This window comes from Miscanthus floridulus, chromosome 1 (assembly GCF_019320115.1).
Source record: "Miscanthus floridulus cultivar M001 chromosome 1, ASM1932011v1, whole genome shotgun sequence".
Lineage (NCBI taxonomy): Eukaryota > Viridiplantae > Streptophyta > Magnoliopsida > Poales > Poaceae > Miscanthus > Miscanthus floridulus.
Genome location: NC_089580.1, coordinates 168,675,058 through 168,693,785, shown reverse-complemented (window position 1 = coordinate 168,693,785; position 18,728 = coordinate 168,675,058). Strand labels below are relative to the sequence as shown.

Genomic DNA, 18,728 nt, shown 5'->3' with positions numbered 1-18,728 from the left:
ATGATGGTGGACGTGGTGAGCCAGATGAGGGAGATTGCGCTGCTCATGAGCAGCCCGCCCGCCGTCCTGGAGGCGCAGGGCATCAGCCGCGACGACATTGAAGGTATGGGGTCAATTACATTGCATGATTGCCAGATGCATTTCCCACATCTCCTGCTTAAATTCGCTGAGCACGCATGCTTGTGTTGGCTTTTACGGTTAGAGCTTTCAGTTTCAGCGTTGAATTTTAGTTTAGATGATGAATTTATGTTAATGAACAACCGCGTTTGTATTCCAACGGTATGTATAATTGCCTTCCAAGCAACAAGCAATAGATCCTGGTTCGACTCCCAGAAAACGCATCTTTTTTTCTGGCTCATAACTTCAACTCTCGCCTGCCCTTGCTTGGAACCAAAAGGGGCGATGGATGTGGAATTGGGCAGGCAATTTTTCTTTAGAAAGTTTACACTTCACATCAAGGAATTGGGCAGGCATTCTCTTTATATAAAGTTTCCACTTCGCATCAAGGAACATAGGGGCATTTCTCGCTTTATGAAACTTCGAATCATAAAATTGGAGCTCAGTAAGCTCACAGTAACGATTAGGCAAATGATCCTCCCTTTCCAAAATAGAAAAGAAAAGAAAGGAGTTTTTCCTATATGTATTTCTGTTTTTTTTATAGCTTTGAATATTCTGTATACTGTGGCAGTTAGATAGCAAGTACCACTGCTATTCCCTGTTTCACCCTTTTCTAGGTTGGTGGAGATATATTTCTATGCAGCTTTCTGTTGTACTTGTGTTTGCCTTACTTGATTGTTTGAAGAACTGACATCTATCTAATGGTTATAGGCATACGCATGTTTTGGGCCCTGTTTGAGTGTAACAATCTGCAAGTTAAGGGGAACCAGATTGTTAATTGTTACAGTCTAGCTATAATCTAGAATGTGTTTGTTTCAACTTGCAGATTGTAACAGCCTTCAAGCTGACAATCTGGGCCTTAATTGCATTTAGTTTCAACTTGCAGAGATGTTTTTGGTCTTTTCTGTTTTTTCTGTGTCAGGAAAGCATTGAGTCTGACTCACTATCTGCTCAGCGAAAGCCATTCAGATTGTTCAGTATTTGCACAGTTAGGTTTCCCCCACTTATAATCCGCTTCTTCTTTTTTTCATCCGGAACAGCGTTTTTCTCTCACAAGTTCCTCCAGATTCGTTCAAATTTCTCCAGAATTCATCAAGGGGCCCTTGTGACGCGTTTGGCATCCAGCGATGACTCTGGTGTTCGAGAGGCAGCATTAGGAGGTTTGCTTGAGCTTGCAAGGGACACAACACTTGGAAATAGGAGTCTGCTAGCAGAACACGACAGTTTACGAGGGCTTCTCCGTGGACGTATGGAAAGCATAAGGACGATGACTCCTGAAGATTTGGATGCTGCACGAGAAGAGAGGCAGCTTGTTGACTCACTGTGGATCACATGCTACCATGAACCCTCCATGCTCGGCAATGAAGGGCTCCTTGTTCTGCCTGGGGAGGAATCTTTCGAGCAACCTCCTGATGTGGCTGGTAGATTCTTCGAGCCAATCCGCCGAGCTGCTGCTAGGAGGCCCCCCCTGTTGAGAGATCAGACCCGGGGGATGGAACTGGGGGAGGAATGGTTTTGCTTTTAGGTCCAGCACCAGATGGTAGATCAAACTCCCCCAATCACTGATGTTTCGAGGCGGTGAGACGTGCGTGAGGAATGGAGAAATGAAGCAGACCGTGCTGCTGCCTCAAAGCTATAATTACGTTTTTTTTTTTTTGAACGGAGGGAGTAAGTTGCTTCGAGTATTACCTAATGTAATTAGGATTTAGGGACCTAGTATCCAGCCTCAAATAAGTAAATACTATGTTGCTGTTTATGTTTGTACTAGCATATGCCCATGCGTTGCTACGGAGCTTCAAAATTTTCAACGTAATAAAAATATAGAAAAAATAATGAGTCCAAACAAGTAAATTTTAACTCAACTTTACAGCATACTATTCCAAGCCATATTCAAATAAAATATCTATTTATTGGAGATTCATCAAAATTAGACTACTTGATTAACATAAAAATGCAGCGGTGTTTTGGTAGACTGTTGGATGGAGCCGCCACCAGCGGATAATATTCTTAAAGATTCAATGACTCAACCATAAAAAAGGGTTTTTTTTTATTCATACCATTAAAATTTTTGAACTTTGAAAAAACACCGTACTATTCATCTATTTTGAAATATATCATTATAATTCTTCGTTTCCCATAAAAATACCACATAATACATATAAAGAATGACTACTGCAAACATATACAAATATGTATATTTTATTGTAGCCCCTCTCCTCACTTGTCATCTTCTTATTCCTCTTCTCGTTTTCCTTGCTGAGCCACATCCATCGCCGGGAATCACGAGCTTGCCATCGACGGGGCCAAGGGCAGCAGCAGCAGCACGCCGAAGCAGCAGCAGCTCGCCATTGACGGGGCCGCGAGGTCCGCGCCGGCCACGTGCTCCGCCGGCCACATGCGCCTGTTACCGACCGGAATCACGAGATAGCATTATGTGGTCTGGATAGTTTGAACTTGCGTTCGTCGGAGCTCAGCCGCAGCTAGCTCCGCCGTCGCCGCCACCGGCACTGCCGTGCGGTGCTTTTCAGCCGAATACAAGTCGAGTTTGCCTTCCTCGGCTACCTCCCTCTTTCAGTCGCGTTCGGCTGGTCGTTTCCGACTGGCTGGCTCGTCTTTTTTTTTTTCAGCCACAACGGTGTTGTTTCCTCATAAAATTTTAGCATAAACAGTGAAATCTAGTATAAACAGTTCTTCGGGTTGCCAGGCCCGTTACAGCCACGCAGGGCCGGTTACTCTTGGATTTGGCATTCTGGCCCGCCTGGTCACCAGCTTCTCGTTGTCTTCAGGCTTGGCGCCAGAAACTTCATCGTCTTCAGGAGTGGACGCCGTAGTACTGGTGACGTCGCCCCACCGCAGGCCGCTCGCCCACGTGCTGCTGCTGCTCAGTGAGCTCCCCGGCCGCGTGCTGCTGCTGCACGCCAGCGATGGAAGATGGCAAGCGGAGGCTTAAGAAGATGACAAGTGGGCCTGTGCGTCAGAGGGGCTTCAACGAAGTATACGTATTCTATACACCTGCAACTCGGTTCAAGTTGTCTCCATACGCATTTTTGTGGAAAACGAAGGATTATAATGATATGCTTCGAAATAAGTGAACAGTAACAGTGTTTTAGCAAAGTTCAAAAATTGTAATGGTATGAATAAAAAAAACCTAAAAAAAGGTACACACTCATCCCTCTCTGATGTCGTCTCCTTGCACTCAACCCAACAACAACCGGCCTGTTCGCTGGTTGGTTTCTGGATTGATAAGTCCAATCGGTGCTGGTTGTTGTGAGAGGAAAATATTGTTGGCTGACTGATAAGCCCTGACTGAAACCAACAAGCGAACAGACTGAATATATATAAATAGCGACGGTTGAATTGCTAACACAACAGCAAGAGTCTGTAGCAAAGTTCAAGATGGCGCTAAGCGCTGACCCATAGTCTAGCGCCTAGGCTAACCTAGACGTTACAAGGCGTTTTGCTAATTTAGCACACAACATATATATATGGAGAGTATATTCAGTAGCCAGCTACAAAATAAGTTATTCTGTAGCCACCTTCATTTACGATAATTTTATATACTAATTTACGATAATATCAATACATATTTACGATAGTTGGGTTACTATAACACATGAGGATATTTACCATAACGTTATAAAAAAACCACTTAGTAAGGAGTTACTATAATCTCGTAAATTAACATAGTAATTATCGTAACTCAAAGTGGCTACAGAATAAGTTATTTTGTAGCTAGCTACAGGGTGTGTGTGTGTATATCAGAAAATGCTCAATAAATTAGTTAAATAGAAGCATAGAGTAGCTAAATACAATATATACTTAGGCTCAATAATTAATAGACAGCTTGTTCCTAGTTCTTACAGCAAGGATTGACAGCTTGTAAATACTCAATAGATAGCAAGCAGTTCATCAAAAAAATAGAAAATAACAAGTTGACACTTATCTGAATGATTTTAGCCATCTCTCATCCATGAACAAACCATATCAGCAGTTAGTAATTACATATTTTAAAGCACAAACAAGTGGACATGACAGCACTACAAGTGTACAACACAATTCATAAATAAAGGTCTTGTTCAGAGACCACATAGTTCTCACAAAAGAAGAAAAACAGTGACACACCAACAGTTCATAAGCTTTAGACATACATGATAAAAGATAAACCATGACATGATAAAAAAGGCCCTATTACCATATTATCTTTCTTCTTCAGTAGCGTTCCACGTAATCATTTTCATCTTCATCAAACTGTTCTTCTTCGGAGTCAAATTCTTCTCCTTCATAAAGTTGTCTCACTCTTGCACTTCTACGCAGCTCAAGTTGTTCTTCTGCTCCCACTGCATCTCCAATAACAGACCAAGGTATCCTTGTACCCCCCATCTCATCTTCCTCATCTCTATAGACAACTAATGCACAATCATCTTCATTCTCATGCAGAAAACCTTGAGCTTCAGTTGTATCATTAAACAAGAGAACATCGCTATCTTTCTTTCTTATTAATCAGCTTCGAGTTGAATTGAATATAGACCAATTTATTCAGGCAGGTTGTAGTAAGCCTATTTATCTTCTTAGTGTGTACATATAAATTTAAAATAAAAGCATTTTTAGGTCTGCAATTTAATTGTAATGCTGCTATAATTTTTAGGTAGACAGGTACTAACCCCTTTAAACCCGTTTTAATTTATTTCACAACCAGAAGAGCTTGATGTCAAAGATAGGATCCTTGTAGCCATCTTCTGTAAAGCTGGTGTTTTAGTTCCATATAGCCATCACCATGATGCTGAAATGAATAAAAAACACGTCTATTAGTTAGTAGCCATTTATTGTTAGATGAAAACAGCAAACAACCATGTTGTAATCAAATTTATTGTAATAACAAGTACCTCCACCTAGGTTGTAATCAAAGTTTTCAAAAGTCCTTGTAAGCTTCTTGTTAAATGGTCCTTCTCTATTCTAATACTTTTTAGGTCAATGTTGGTAGCCTGATGTTGCTTATCCTCATCATGATAATAAAAAGTCTCCACACAACTGATAAATCCTTCTGTTATTATGGGCTCATCAAAGATTGATGGGTTACTATAACTATAGTGTGGATTCAGCAAATAAGCTGTCAAATGTAATAGAGAATCAAGTCTTCCTTTTATCTTCTTGTCAATAACAACAATTACCTCCTTGAACCATGACTCATTATTGTCTAAGGCCTCTTTGATCTCTCTCTCTTTGCTTTTAGTAGTTCTCCATAAATGAAACCCATGGATGGCTTTACATCCCCATCAACCAACGGAGAACTTTAACCAATAGCTTAAAAACAGTCAATGTTAGCTTGACATCCTTCTAAAAGGTTAGATTCAATATAATTGTTGTGGCATCTTTTTCTTTCTTTGATTTCACATCCTTCAATGAGTCCCACCTACTATGAACCACCATCTTTCTTAACTGGTCCTTCTTCTCTTGTATGCTGTTCAAAGTGAGAAATGTTGAAGCAAACTTAGTCACTCCTGGCCTTATTATCTCTTTCCCCTCTGTGAAGTATCTCAAGCACTCCAATATTTTAGTGTGCCCATAGACAAATATGGTGAATGCCTTTGCTTGGTCAATCACCTTCTTGAACCGAGCCATGTTGTCAATTCCTTGGAGCATCAAGTTGATTGTGTGAGTTGCACAAGAGGTCCAAAAGATCCGAGGTCTCTTCTCAAGCAATAGCTTCTTTGCTCCCATGTTGTTAGAGGCATTGTCTGTCACTACTTGCACCACATTATCTAGACCAATATCTTCAATTGCTTTGTCCACTAGTTCAAAGATGACTTCACTTGTGTGTGTGACACATTTGACATCTCTTTTGAGCTGATAAAACTGGTTCCATTAGCACAATTAGTGCACGTGTTCATTATGCTTCTCCTCTTCCTATCTGACCAAGCATCAGTCATAACAGAGCACCCATTCTTCACCTTCTCGGCTTCACGTTCTTGCAACGAACTCTTGGTTCTTGCATATTCGTCTTCCAGCAATCTCTTTCGCAGATCATACTAAGATGGAGGTTCAAGTCCAGCTCCAAACTGTCCAATTGCTTCACACATTTGCTTGAACTCATCATTATCACATGCATTGAATGGTATTGCTACCAATGTTACAAAAAAAGAAGGTTAATTAGTGTTCAGTACAACCATAATATAAATACAGAATAGGAAATTAGTAAATTACCATGTGTATAGACCCATCTTGCAATATATTTATGCACCTCATGTGTTCTTTCTTTCTTTCCAAAGCTCCTTGTTCAGCTTCTGTTGCGTCAAAGATTCAGATTTGGTTGCTTTAGGATCAATGGCACATGTCCATTTATCAATGGGGCCTAATTTGTGAGGCTCTGAACTTCCAACACAAGTCACTTCCTATGGCTCTCCATCTCCAACCCGAGAAACATTCACTTCCTCTCTAAGTTCTAGCTCATGAACAGTCATCTCCTCCCTCTTCCTTTTTGCTTCATCTAGTAATTTCTTGCATTTGTCTTTAGCCTCCTGTGTGCTGTACCTGCATTTCGTTGCATTTTTTCCGGTGTTGGCCACATGTTGCTTCAATCGATAAATCCCTCCTTGCATCACCTTGTCACAGAACTTGCACTTCACCCTGTCCTTGTTGTTAGGATCAACAAGAACCCTATATTTCCATCCCACATCATCTAAATTCCTTCTCAGGACATTTGCTCCCTCAGTTACAGTTGCAGGTTCAGCCTCTGTTGTCGACATCCTAAATTCAGAGTTCAAGCAATCAGCTATACATTCAGATTTCAGAGTTCACACAAACACAGATACATACATGCAGCCAACAAATGATTCAGTCAAACAAAAGAGGAACATGCTTCAAAGTTCAGATTCAGTCAATCAGATACATACTGTAATATACATGCAGCCAACAAATTACAAATACATACATGTCATTTAGATTCAGTCAAGTATGTCATTCAGATTCAGATCAGATTTCAGACTTCAGAGCACTTCAAAGCTAACAGAGGAGAGGAGCAGGGAATAGAGGAGAGGAGAGGAGAGGAGCAGGGGAGGACATACAGACCTTGGGCCTTGGGGCTTCAGCTTAGGGAGAAGACCGACGGGGAGGGGACTAGGCGGCAGGAGGACGTGCCCAGCTAGGAAGGGAGCGCCCGACAGGAGGATGAGACCGGTAGGGAGGAGCGCCTGCCGAGCACGCCACCAAGTTTTAAAATTGACCAAACGCTGCACCTCCGAGTTCGGTCACCACGTGACCTGCGTCCGGTCACTGTTTCTCGGTGAAAATCACCTCCTTCACTTCATCAACTTCTCCACCCTTGCTTAAATGTGTCAACCATCAAGTGTATCACATTGTGCACGTGAGTTAGCATATTTTCATAAACATTTTCAAGGGTGTTAGCTCTCCACTAGATCCTAAATGCATATGCAATAAGTTAGAGCATCTAGTGGCACTTTGATAACTGCAGAACTGTAGATATGGCGCGCGGTCACCGGGCGGGGCCGTGAGGGGGAGCGTAGGAGGGGGCCACCTATCGGCGCTGAGAAGATCGCAGGTGCGGTGCTGAGCGACGGTCGGCTTCACCATGGAGAGTGAACGGGTCCAATTTAATCTTTTTATAGGCCAAGTTCGGCTGGGACAAAAATCAACCGGATTCCACTGTTCACGGCTAAATTTTACTGTTCACACTCTCACAAATTCCTTCAGGCTCATCCAAATTCCTCCAAGCGAATAGTAGAGATAGAGAGTACTAGGGACTCCCACTTATGTTATGCTTTAGTAGTTACAAATGTGTTGTGTCAACGTTGAGTAAACAGTGTGAATGCTAAACATTTCATTTACTAAATCTCAGTAGCACAGCATTTCTATTTTCATGGTAGCAACAAATAGACCAATACATGCATTTGTAGGAAAGCGGCTAATTGATTAAAAAAAGGGAGAATTGTGTTCTTGCCCTTGTTCAGTACTCCAATTGTGATTTTGCCCCTACTATTTTAATTTTGTGTTTTTTCCCTTGTTATTTTGAACTGAAGTGTCCGTCTGCCCCTGCTTTGGACGTCCGTCGGATGGCCATCGAATAGATGGATTAAAAAAATTCAAAACCTGAAAAGAAAAGTCTAAATGCCCAGACTACCCCTTATCCTTTCTGGCTGTTTCTCGACTCCACAGGACACCGACCGCATCGGAGAGAGACGGAGCGGGCGGCGCGGTTCTAGGCGGCGGAGCGTGCGGCGTGGGTATGGCGGCTCGAAGCAGCATCGGCATCAGGGCGGGCGGAGCAGGTGCGGCATCAGGGCGACGTGGGCGTGGAGCGGGCTAGGGCGCAGGGGCGGGTGGAGCGGGCGGCTCCGGTGCCTGGACGCCCGCTGCGCCTCTACATCGCCTCCGTCTACTCGGAGCGCGAGGCCGCCGCGGCCGACGACGACCTTACCGTGGTGCGCGACCTCCGCGCCGCTGTCGAGCAGCCCTCCCTCTCGGACCTGTCCTCCCTGGAGCAGCGCCGCGACACGCTCCTCGCCTACGCGCAGGCCCTGGCGCTCGTGGAGCCCCGCTTCCCCATCTCCGCCGACCGCGCCCATGTCCACTCCCTCACCTTCACCTGGCACGATGCCTTCAAGGGGAACAAGAAGTGAGCCCTCGCCTCCGTCCACCTCGAGAAGGCCGCCGTGCTCTTCAACCTCGGCGCCGTCTACTCCCAGATCGCGCTTGCCGCGGACCGCTCCACCGACGTCAGGATCAAGACCGCGTGCGGCGCCTTCCAGAGTGCGGCAGGGGCATTCGCGTGGCTTAGGGAGAGCGGGGTCGCGGCCAAGGCTGTCGCTGCGGGGGCCACCACCGTGGACATCACACCCGAGTGCGCCGGCATGCTGGAGAAACTCATGCTCGCGCAGGCGCAGGAGTGCTTCTTTGAGAAGGTCATTGGTGGAGGGAAGCCACCCACGCTGTGCTCCAAGGTGGCGCGACAGGTGCGTGATTACTTCCTGTTGTTCAGGTTTTGCGATATGGGAGCTTAGTTTGGATTGATGTGGAATGAATGAAAGCTCTGAATGTTTCTTAAGTTGTTTAGGAATTAGCAAGCAAGTTCGTGTGTGTATCCAGTTGTGAGATTAGTTCCTACAATTGATTTGATTTAGTTATATATGCTGACTTAATTGTATATGAGTTGCACGGTTCATTTTAGCTACCATTAATACAGCACATTCTTATTCATGATGCCGTACAGTTCTTTCTTCTGCAAAACTTTGGTGTCAATGTGCTATCTAACTAATTCTTCGTCATTACATGTTCACATATCTTTTCAGGTGGGCATATTCTATGAAGAAGCATATGCAGCTCTCAGTGCACCTCCTCTAAGTCAGCACTTTGATAAGACATGGGTGTCCCATGTCCAGCTGAAAGCTGCTCAATTCACGCCGATGCTTGCTATAGGTATTCATTAGATCTTCATCAGAAAGAAGAAATTGCTGAGGAAATTGCACGTTTAAAGATTGGTATGAGTGCCTTGGCAGATGCTAAGAAGACTGCGAAGGGAGTTACTGCCCAGCTTCTGGATTCTGTCAACAAGCTGGAAAGTAACATGAAAACCAACTTGGAAAGGGCTATGAAGGAGAATGATCGTGTTTACCTGATGCGGGTTCCAGCTGCTGGTTCCTTGGGAGCCCTCCCTGCAGCATCCCTTGTAAAGCCTACCTCTTTGGCTGAAGTTTTAGATGCCAGCAAGGAAAGGCTTTTTTCATCACTTGTGCCTAATGACAGCATGAAAGCACTCTCTAAGTACACAGAGATGGTAGATAATATTATCCGGACCCAGGCAGAGAAATTACAGCAAGCTAGTGAGGTCACTAGAGTCAGGCTGAAGGAAATGGACTTACCAGATTCTGTTCTTTCATTGGAAGGAAATATAACCTTGCCCTTGGATCTGAAGGAAGACGTAGAGGCTGTGCAGATAAGTGGTGGCCCTGCTGGCTTAGAATCTGAGTTGCAGCAGCTTAGGGATTTGAGCAGGGTCAATCAGGAACTACTTGTTCAGACTGAAGAACTTCTACAGAAGGAGGCGAATGAAGACGCACAATTTCGTACACAATTTGGGAGTCGTTGGACTAGACCTCAATCAAGCACCCTAACAAGAATATTCAGGATAGATTGAATCTGTTTGCTTCTAATCTCAAGAGAGCTGCTGATAATGATTCTCTGATTGAACAAGGCGTGAAGGAGAACTATCCATTGATGCCTATCCTTGACAAAAGACCGGTGAGAGTTTAACAATAGTATATAACACGGTGTAGTTGCTTTTGTGGACATGTGACATGGTGTAGACCTGTAGCTTTTGTGGACATGTTTTTTTTTCACAACTTTTGTGGACATGTTGATATGTTGTATGGTAGACTTTGAAATGCTGTGGTTCTCCATGATTTTTCTTATGTGTTTTATATGTGCTTCATATTGTTGTCATGATGCTAGCAAAATATAGCAAAGGTGTTGCCAAAATTTTGAATATTTATCAATATTAAATCTGAGTTCAAATAATTATAATTAGACATACAATAAAAAAGTCTAATTCCAAATCAGGGTAAAATCACAATTAGGCATAACAAACAGGGGCAAAATCGTATGGGCATTTATGTCCTTTTGTACAAAGTTTAACACCATTAGGGGTGGATGACGGAGCAGGGGCAAACTGGTGCTTCGTGAATGGCACAGTAAGGGTAAATTCACAAAGTCAAAAAAATAGGGGCAAAATCACAATTTCGATACAAAACAAGAGTACAAACGCAAGAGAGAAAAAAAAAAGAGGAAAGCGGCTAATTAGACGAGGTAACCTGAACTCTGGGATGTTTGCTTCTGCAAATCTGGGCAACCATGAATCTGTGATCAATCAATCCTGTTCTTCTGATGATCTCAGACGATATATCGCTCTCGATTATGTAGGCTCACTCCAACCAGCTGCAGCCATCCAGCTTCTTCATGCGCCGTCTCTTTGCCAGCCTCTTCATCTTCATAACATCATCTTGTCTGCCTGCACTTGCCAGCGAGTCCGAGAGTAGCAGGCAACTAGCTGCGTTGGTCGGCTCGACGGTTAGCAGGTGGGACGCAGCCAGCTCGGCAAGCTTGACGTCGCCATGGCTTCGGCATGCCCCCAGCAACGCCCCCCAAACGAAGCAGTCAGGCTCCAGGGGCATGGCTTTGATGAAATCATAAGCCTCGGTGAGCCAGCCGGCTCGGCCAAGCAAATGCACCATGCACGCGCAGTGCTCCAGCCTCGGCACGATGCCGTGCTCTTCCTGCATGGCGCGGTACAGGCCCTTCCCGAGCTCCACCATGCCGGCGTAGCTGCAAACCGTCAGAACGGCTGTGAACGTCAGGTGATCCGGCCTTGCTCCCTCGCACAGCATCCGGTTGAAGAGACCGATGGCTTCTTGGCAGTGGCCGGAATTCGCCAGCCCAAAGAGCATGGAATTCCAAGTCACCGTGCTTCTTTCTGCCATCCTGTCAAACAGCCGGCGTGCTTCCAGCACGAACCCGCTCTTCGTGTACATAGTCTACTAGAGCACTGCCCACAGTGAGCTCCTGTTCGACGCCGGTCACCACGGCGTAGGCGTGGACTTCCTTGCCACGCTTCACGTCAGCGACATTGGCGAAGGCAGGCAAGATGCTGGCAATCGTGGCCGAGCTCGGCAGGACAGGGTTGCCAGTGGTCATCATTCTCCGGAACAGCACGCGTGCCCTGGCATACTGAAAGTTCAGCACCGAGCCAGATACAAGCGATGTCCAAGTGACCACGTCCGGCTGGAACCCGTCCTCCTCCATGGCGCCGATCAATTCCTCGGCCATCTGGTCGTCGCCGGCCAGTGCAAAACCGGAGACGACGGCGTTCCATGTCATCAGGTCGGGGCACAGGCACTGGCCCCGCATTTTGATGGCCAGCGCCAGCGCGCGCTCCGGGGGGGCGTGGCGCGCATAGCATGCGACCAGCGCGTTCCAGGCGACTGAGGTCATCCCTACGCGGCATTTCGTCGAACACCCTCTGGGCACTCGCGACGAGGCCACATTTGGCGTACATGTCGAGAAGCGCGGTGGCGGCGACGGCATCGGAGGCGAGGGACGGGAACCGGGTGAGGACGAGCGCGTGGATTAGGCGGCCGGAGGAGGCGTTTCCTGAGGCGCGCGCAGGCGCGGAGCGCCGTGGGGACGGCCGCGGGGTGCGGGTCCACCAAGCCGCGATCGCCGCGTCGGAGGTGGGCGAAGAAGAGGTGGAGAACGCAGCCGTGGCGCCCTTGCCTGGAAGCGTTCGTCAGCTGCTTCATCCATGAGCTGGTGGTTGTCGCGCGTGCGCACATCAGCACATGAGCTCTACGCCTCTACCTCATCTCACGTTCATCCAAGTCCATGAAGCTCATGTACGCACGGCGGCACGCACGACGACCACCAGCTCATGGATCTTTTTTTCAAATTAACTAATTACTACAAGCTCTACCAAAGAATCGTATTTAGAACTATGCCACTAAATCTCGTACGTAGTTCTGAATTCGAAGCTAGTAGTCAGCACTAGCCCGCCCAACAAGGACAAAATTCAGATCCAACACAAGGGCATCATCAACAGGAAGTTATACTTTAGCTAGAATACACAATCTGAAAATGGAACAAAACTGTAGATAAGCAAGTTGACAGATGGTGAACGGCAAAACAAATTCAACAATTTGGCAGAAGCACAAACAACACAATTGACGGTAAAATTTGGGCCAATATTTCTGAACAATTCATCTATTTATGAGCTCCAAGCTCTGAAAGAACAGATCTTACAACCTACACAAAGAAAAGCTAATCTCACACTAGCTATCACTCTTCCTCAGAAAATAGCTTCATTATTTCAGCAGAGCTCCAATGCCGTTTGAGTCCTATCACAGTCCACAAGCATCGCTAAACAGAGTGCCTCAAAAGTCTGTCTTCCACAGTGGCGGAATGAAGCGTACTCAAAATCTCTCACCAAATCTGAAGAAAATGGTTCCGGTACTAGCATTGTGATCTACAATGTACTCTCCCCTTACCAACCCAAGCTTGACACCAACACCATATGAAGATCCATGACCAACACGCCTGAAAAACTCTGTAGGGTTCCCTTTCACATCCTTGGAACTCCCAAGGTCAGTCCCATGTTCAGCAAATGCATAAACGTGTGTGTTTCTTACAGGGATGCGCAGCTCTGTAGCAACCTGCATAGATTAACAGACATAAACATTAGTTACAAAACAACACAACAATGTGTGATGCCACGGTGCCAATTACATGTATTCTTTTAATGAAGGAAACCAGAATAATCAACGCCAACGATAATACTGGGGATGAAAACGCAATGATGCATACCTCAAGAATATTCCTAGAAGCGCCCAGTTCACCGTTACTAAAGCCCCTAACAGAGTAAGGCCCTCCAAGTGCAAACGCGTCATAGATTGGCAAATCACCCACACAACCAGCATAATGACCATGAAGAACTAAAACAACTGGTAGTGGCTTGCCAGCACCTTTCTCTTGCTTATTTAAATTGATGAACTTGGTCAGACTAAGTTGATGACGGTTGAAGAATGGGTTTTTGCTTCCGATGCCAAGACCTTGGTCCAACTGCAACCAAGGAAATTCCCCAGTTTATGTATTTTACCATGGCAAAGACTAAATAACAACATGAAAACATAAAAGAACAAGTGCAAAGTTCAACATAGAGGTTCGTAAACAATAAGAGAGGTTTGTAAACAATAAGAGCACTGGGCAAGAAAAAAGTACTAAAAAACATTGAATTGCAATCAATCAATGAAAGTTTGGTGCACTGTGGCAAGCTTTGGAATTGAAAGCGGTATTTAATAAAAAGATAAAATAACAAAGAGAGTCTGCCTTGCTACTTTTCACAAAATTGAGTGTAGCACTTCAAAGAGTCTTACAGCCACAAGGCAAATGCTTGGGCGTCAAGGCTCACTTTACTATATGTCCTTGAAACCATAATTGTACAGATAGCTGACCTGGAAAATGTATCTGTCTCCAACAATTGCACCATTCACAAACTCAGTATTGTCACGGGTTATATTAGCCTGAAGGAATGCCATTCGGTCAACTCCAGTACCACTGAGGGTTGTGGGAGGTCCATCCATGCTCAAACCGCCACTAGGCATTGCTCGAGAACCATGGGTACAGATAGAATTAGTTTCATCACGTGTTGTAATCTCTTCAACCACGAGGCCATATGTGAATTTGCTTTGCCGTGTGAAGCTCTGAGAATCCAAACAGTTTTTCATCATGTTACAGATATTTCTGGAACAGTACTTGCTCATAAAATAGAAAAAATGTGGAAGAACTCGAGCAAACCTCTGTTATGTTGGCTTTAAATCCAACTCTATCGATCCAAACAGGCGGAGCCTCATCCATGTTGGGACCAGCAACAAAGACAGGACTCAATTTCCTCGTGTTGAAGCAGCTAGTTTTGAATGTGCGGTTTTTACTTCGATCATCCACACCATCCAAATAAGGATGGACATACTCAAGCTTGAATGAAAGATCATCCTAAAGATCCCCCAAAATACACATGAATAAGTGCACGAATGTCAAAAAAATACAAGTGGTGTTGCTGACAAAAAAGTATAAAGACCTAAATAAATACTGTTAGACAGATGTTAGCCTATCAAGTACAAATAGAATAATCACCAACCATGAAACAAACCAGTATTTCTTAATGATGTTACTGTTTAAATATATTTCAATAGAACAGAGAATAATCAAGTTTAAGATTGACAACAACAACAACAACAAGCCTTTAAGTCCCAAACAAGTTGGGGTAGGCTAGTTTAAGATTGACAAGTGCTAGGTAAATATAATTCCTTCTGGAGGCTAATGCAGCCATGCAGGGTCATTGCTCTACTTGTTCAGTAATTTTAGACATGAAATTGTCGACACTTAAAAATGCACACTTTCCACATGGTAGTCTAATGAAAGACAGACTAACATAAGATCAGAAATGCCATGCTGAACTCGCTCGTTGTTAAACACATTCCTCTTACAAGTATAAAGCACCAAGGGTCTGATTGGTTGCCTGCACAAGCCCTTATCCAGGTCTCCTTGGTGCAATTCATCCCTATTTGGTTACCTGCACAAGCCCATATGCAGGCTAGTACTGTCCTCAAAGCAAGCCCAGCCTGCATCCCACAATTCGGCCAAATCCTGTGTATCCAGATATGCACCCTCCCTCCCACCCGCACCCGCTCTACAGCCCAAGACTCAGTATGACCACTTACGTAGGAAACCAATCACATGCATAACATCCTATTCAGACGAACCAAAGAACATCTAACTCCATAGGCTTATGCAGGTTAAGGCTACGCTGTATAACCCCTAATACAATGCAACCCCAAGTGACAAAGGTAACAGTAACCAAAATCAGCAAAACAACAAAACTCCCAAAAGAACATTCATCAGCAACTAACCTGAGGGTTCAGCAGGTTGCTGGATGTAACAGAACCAACAATAGATCTATTAAGACCATAGATGTTCCGGTGCTCAAATGACACAGTTCCTCCAGGTTGTATGGATGCCTAAAAGAAAATAGCCATAAGATCTGAGGTTCATGACAGATAACAAACAAGATGTACTTTATCGAAATAGTGTAGCCTAGCAATTATATACAGTGGAGGAGTTGCACCTATGGCAACTACGGACTATGGCCCTAGGTGCAGCACAAAAACACCTATAGAAATATCATCTAACTTCAAGATAAGTTCAAAGAATTCTACAATCTAGTCTGAGACACATGAATCCAAGCCCTAGGTGTGGTAAAATCCTAGATCCACCCTCCTTATATAGAAAGGTTCCAGGAGGAACAGATGATTCCAAATAAATAGGTACATTACCAAAGTTGGTCGCCCTTCACGCCCAGGTACAATACTCCATTCTGTGCTTACTTCAGATGACTTGGGTTCCAGTTCCTTGAGCTTAATTTCAACTACTATGCCCCCTTCCTTTGTCTCATCAGGACGTGGATTAACTTCTATATTAGGAAAACAAAGCAAGTGAATTTATATTCTTCAGAGCCTGTTTCCCTGCTCCAATGTTAAAGATGTGGCCAGGTCGAAGCTGTAAAAGATTAGTAGTCACAGATTAACAACTGAAGTCACAAACATGCTAGGAGAAAATTCATGTCAGGACAATGACTATTTAGTAAAAATATATAGAGAGCAAGGTATTTGTGTGGCACGTCAAACATCATCATAGAGAGCACAAGACCAGAAGAATCACACTGTAATGGCATAACACTGAGTGCAAGTACGTTTGCATGCTACATAATATTTTAATTATTGATCCAAATATCCTAGTGCGCAACTCATCACTGAGGTTACATTGATGAAAATAAAATGTCACAGGCGTTACCATATGCTAATCAATGTAATATCTTTAGCGATTGGTTGTAACAGGTATACCTGTTGAGGCAGCTCTCGGTCTATGATCGGAAGCTGGGTATTTCCCTCAACAATATTTCCAAGCTTATCCTGGAACTGGTACTCCACCTTGGTGATATCACCCTCAACCACCTCACACACAACCTCATTGGTGTTAAGGTTTCCAAAGTTAACCACCTGTGCGCACACAAAACCCTCGTTGTAGGTACCATTTCTGGACATGGTCCCTGATCTTCTGCAGCATCCTGGCGCTCACCTTCTCCTGCTTCTTCATCATTCCCAGCACCTCTCCACTGCACATTTTCTGGCAAGATGCAGGGCTTGGCACCCCGTACACGCTGCTGGTAATCACGTTCCTGCTTGCGGAGGTAATCCATTTTCTCCCTCTCAGTCATGTCCTGGTCGAAGTCAACCTGCCCTGACTGTGACATAAGCCCCACATTGATGCACTTGAACTGCTTTGCGGCACTCCACACACTCTCCACAAAGGAGACTGTGAGCCCAATTGTGTTATCCGGCTTGGGCTTCACCTCCAGATCAACCCGCTCAAACATGCCACAGGAGACGAGTGTCTCGAGCTCCTTCAGCAGCTGCGACTTGGTGTACACGCCACCAGGCTGCAGTGTCACCATTTCGAAGAAGGAATCCTCCGGCCCTGTGTAGGCGCCACCGCCGCCGGCTGCCCGGTCAAAGAACTTGAGCTCAGACAGCTTGTACCTCTTCAGCCCGCTCAGCTTCGTGAGCGGCACCGTCATGTTGATGGGGAGCCCGTGCGCGTCCCAATCCCCCGAGGACTTGTCGTCCGCGTGCGCCGCGCCGACGGAGAACAGCCGGGACCAGAAGTCTCCACCCCCTCCGCCACCGGCACCACCACCCCCCGCGCCCCATCCACCCCCTCCACCACCGCCGCCGAAGAGACCCCCAGCGCCGCCTCCGAACCCCCCAAACGAGCCGAGGAGGAAAGCCGCGCCCGACTGAGGCGATGAAGAAGGCAGCGCCGGTCTTAGCGGCCTCAGAGAAGACGGTAAATATCGCGGGGAGCTCGATTCCTGGGCTCGGCGGGGACCGGGTCGCTGCCGGGCTGCGCGCCAGGCCGAGGCGGCGGCGCGTATGGCGGAGGAGGAGGAGCCTCCCCGTGGTAGGACGGGCGGCGGGTTCGTACCTGGCGGGCGAGATGGATAAGGCTTGCCCCGCGTGAGGGCTGCCCCCAGCCGCGCGGGACCGCGGCGGCGGGTACGGAAGAGGACCGCCTCCCGCCGTGGCCGCGGGGGCCCGCTGGCGGGGAACGCAGGGTGATGCCTTGGGAGGTTAGCGCCATTGCGACCGCGGATGCGGTGAAGGGTAGGTGTCGGCGAGGGGGAGAAAGGGCGGAGGACGAGGAGGGGCACACGGGGAAGGGAGGGCCGGAGGGGTGTCTTCCTCGCCTCCCTTGGGTAAGGGTTTGGGTCTCTCCTATCTTTTGCACCCCCACCGTTTTTCGAGTTTTCTGTTGAGGGTTTAGCTGCGGTGGGCCGTGGGCGCGGCGGCGTGGATACCTCACACGGCGGCCCGTGATAGCGTGTTGCGACTTGCGAAAGCGCTGCGGTTTGAACGCTCAAGACTCAGATGGGCCTTTTTTTTTCCTTTTCCCTTTTTCTTTCTTTTCTGATGCTGTTTTTGGTGCTTTTATTATTATTTTTTGAAGCAAAGCGCATTTCATTACTCATCTGTCACAGAGATCTCGCTGGACATCAGAGCCTCAAGCTCTTGAGGTACATTGTCCCAAACAGATTGAGAACCGCTGGGCAGATTACAACCAAGAACAAGCAAATTCGTGTGCAACACCGATTACAAGAACGAGGGCAAGCATGTAGACTACTCCCAACTGATTCAGAAGCTAGCAGGAGTTTGATCTCCATGATTACACCGCCCAGCGAGGAGAGCTGTATTCATCTCCCTCGAATCCATCTTCACCTGTACGTCATCAAGTCTGTCGGGTATCGATATTAGAGATATCCAAAACAAGGAAGTTAGCGCTCACACTGACTTCTTCGGATAGCTCGAGACGTATTAAAAGGTCTCGCCCGACCCTAAGGCCGTGGGCTCCATCTCGCCCGACCTCGAGGACGCGGGCTCTGTCTCGCCTGACCCTTTGGGTGTGGGATCCATCTCGTCCGACGCTAAAGACGTGGGTTCCGT

The 18,728-nt window shown here is 46.1% G+C and overlaps 4 pseudogenes; 2 read left to right on the top strand and 2 right to left on the bottom strand.

Annotated features, from left to right (window-relative positions):
* LOC136466974 (uncharacterized) lies at positions 1-1,770 on the top strand (annotated as a pseudogene).
* A 5,932-nt stretch (positions 1,771-7,702) lies between these two features.
* LOC136466966 (vacuolar-sorting protein BRO1-like) lies at positions 7,703-10,432 on the top strand (annotated as a pseudogene).
* Positions 10,433-10,786: 354 nt separating this feature from the next.
* LOC136501575 (pentatricopeptide repeat-containing protein At5g59600-like) lies at positions 10,787-12,460 on the bottom strand (annotated as a pseudogene).
* A 304-nt stretch (positions 12,461-12,764) lies between these two features.
* LOC136501584 (protein TOC75, chloroplastic-like) lies at positions 12,765-17,883 on the bottom strand (annotated as a pseudogene).
* Positions 17,884-18,728: the final 845 nt, after the last annotated feature.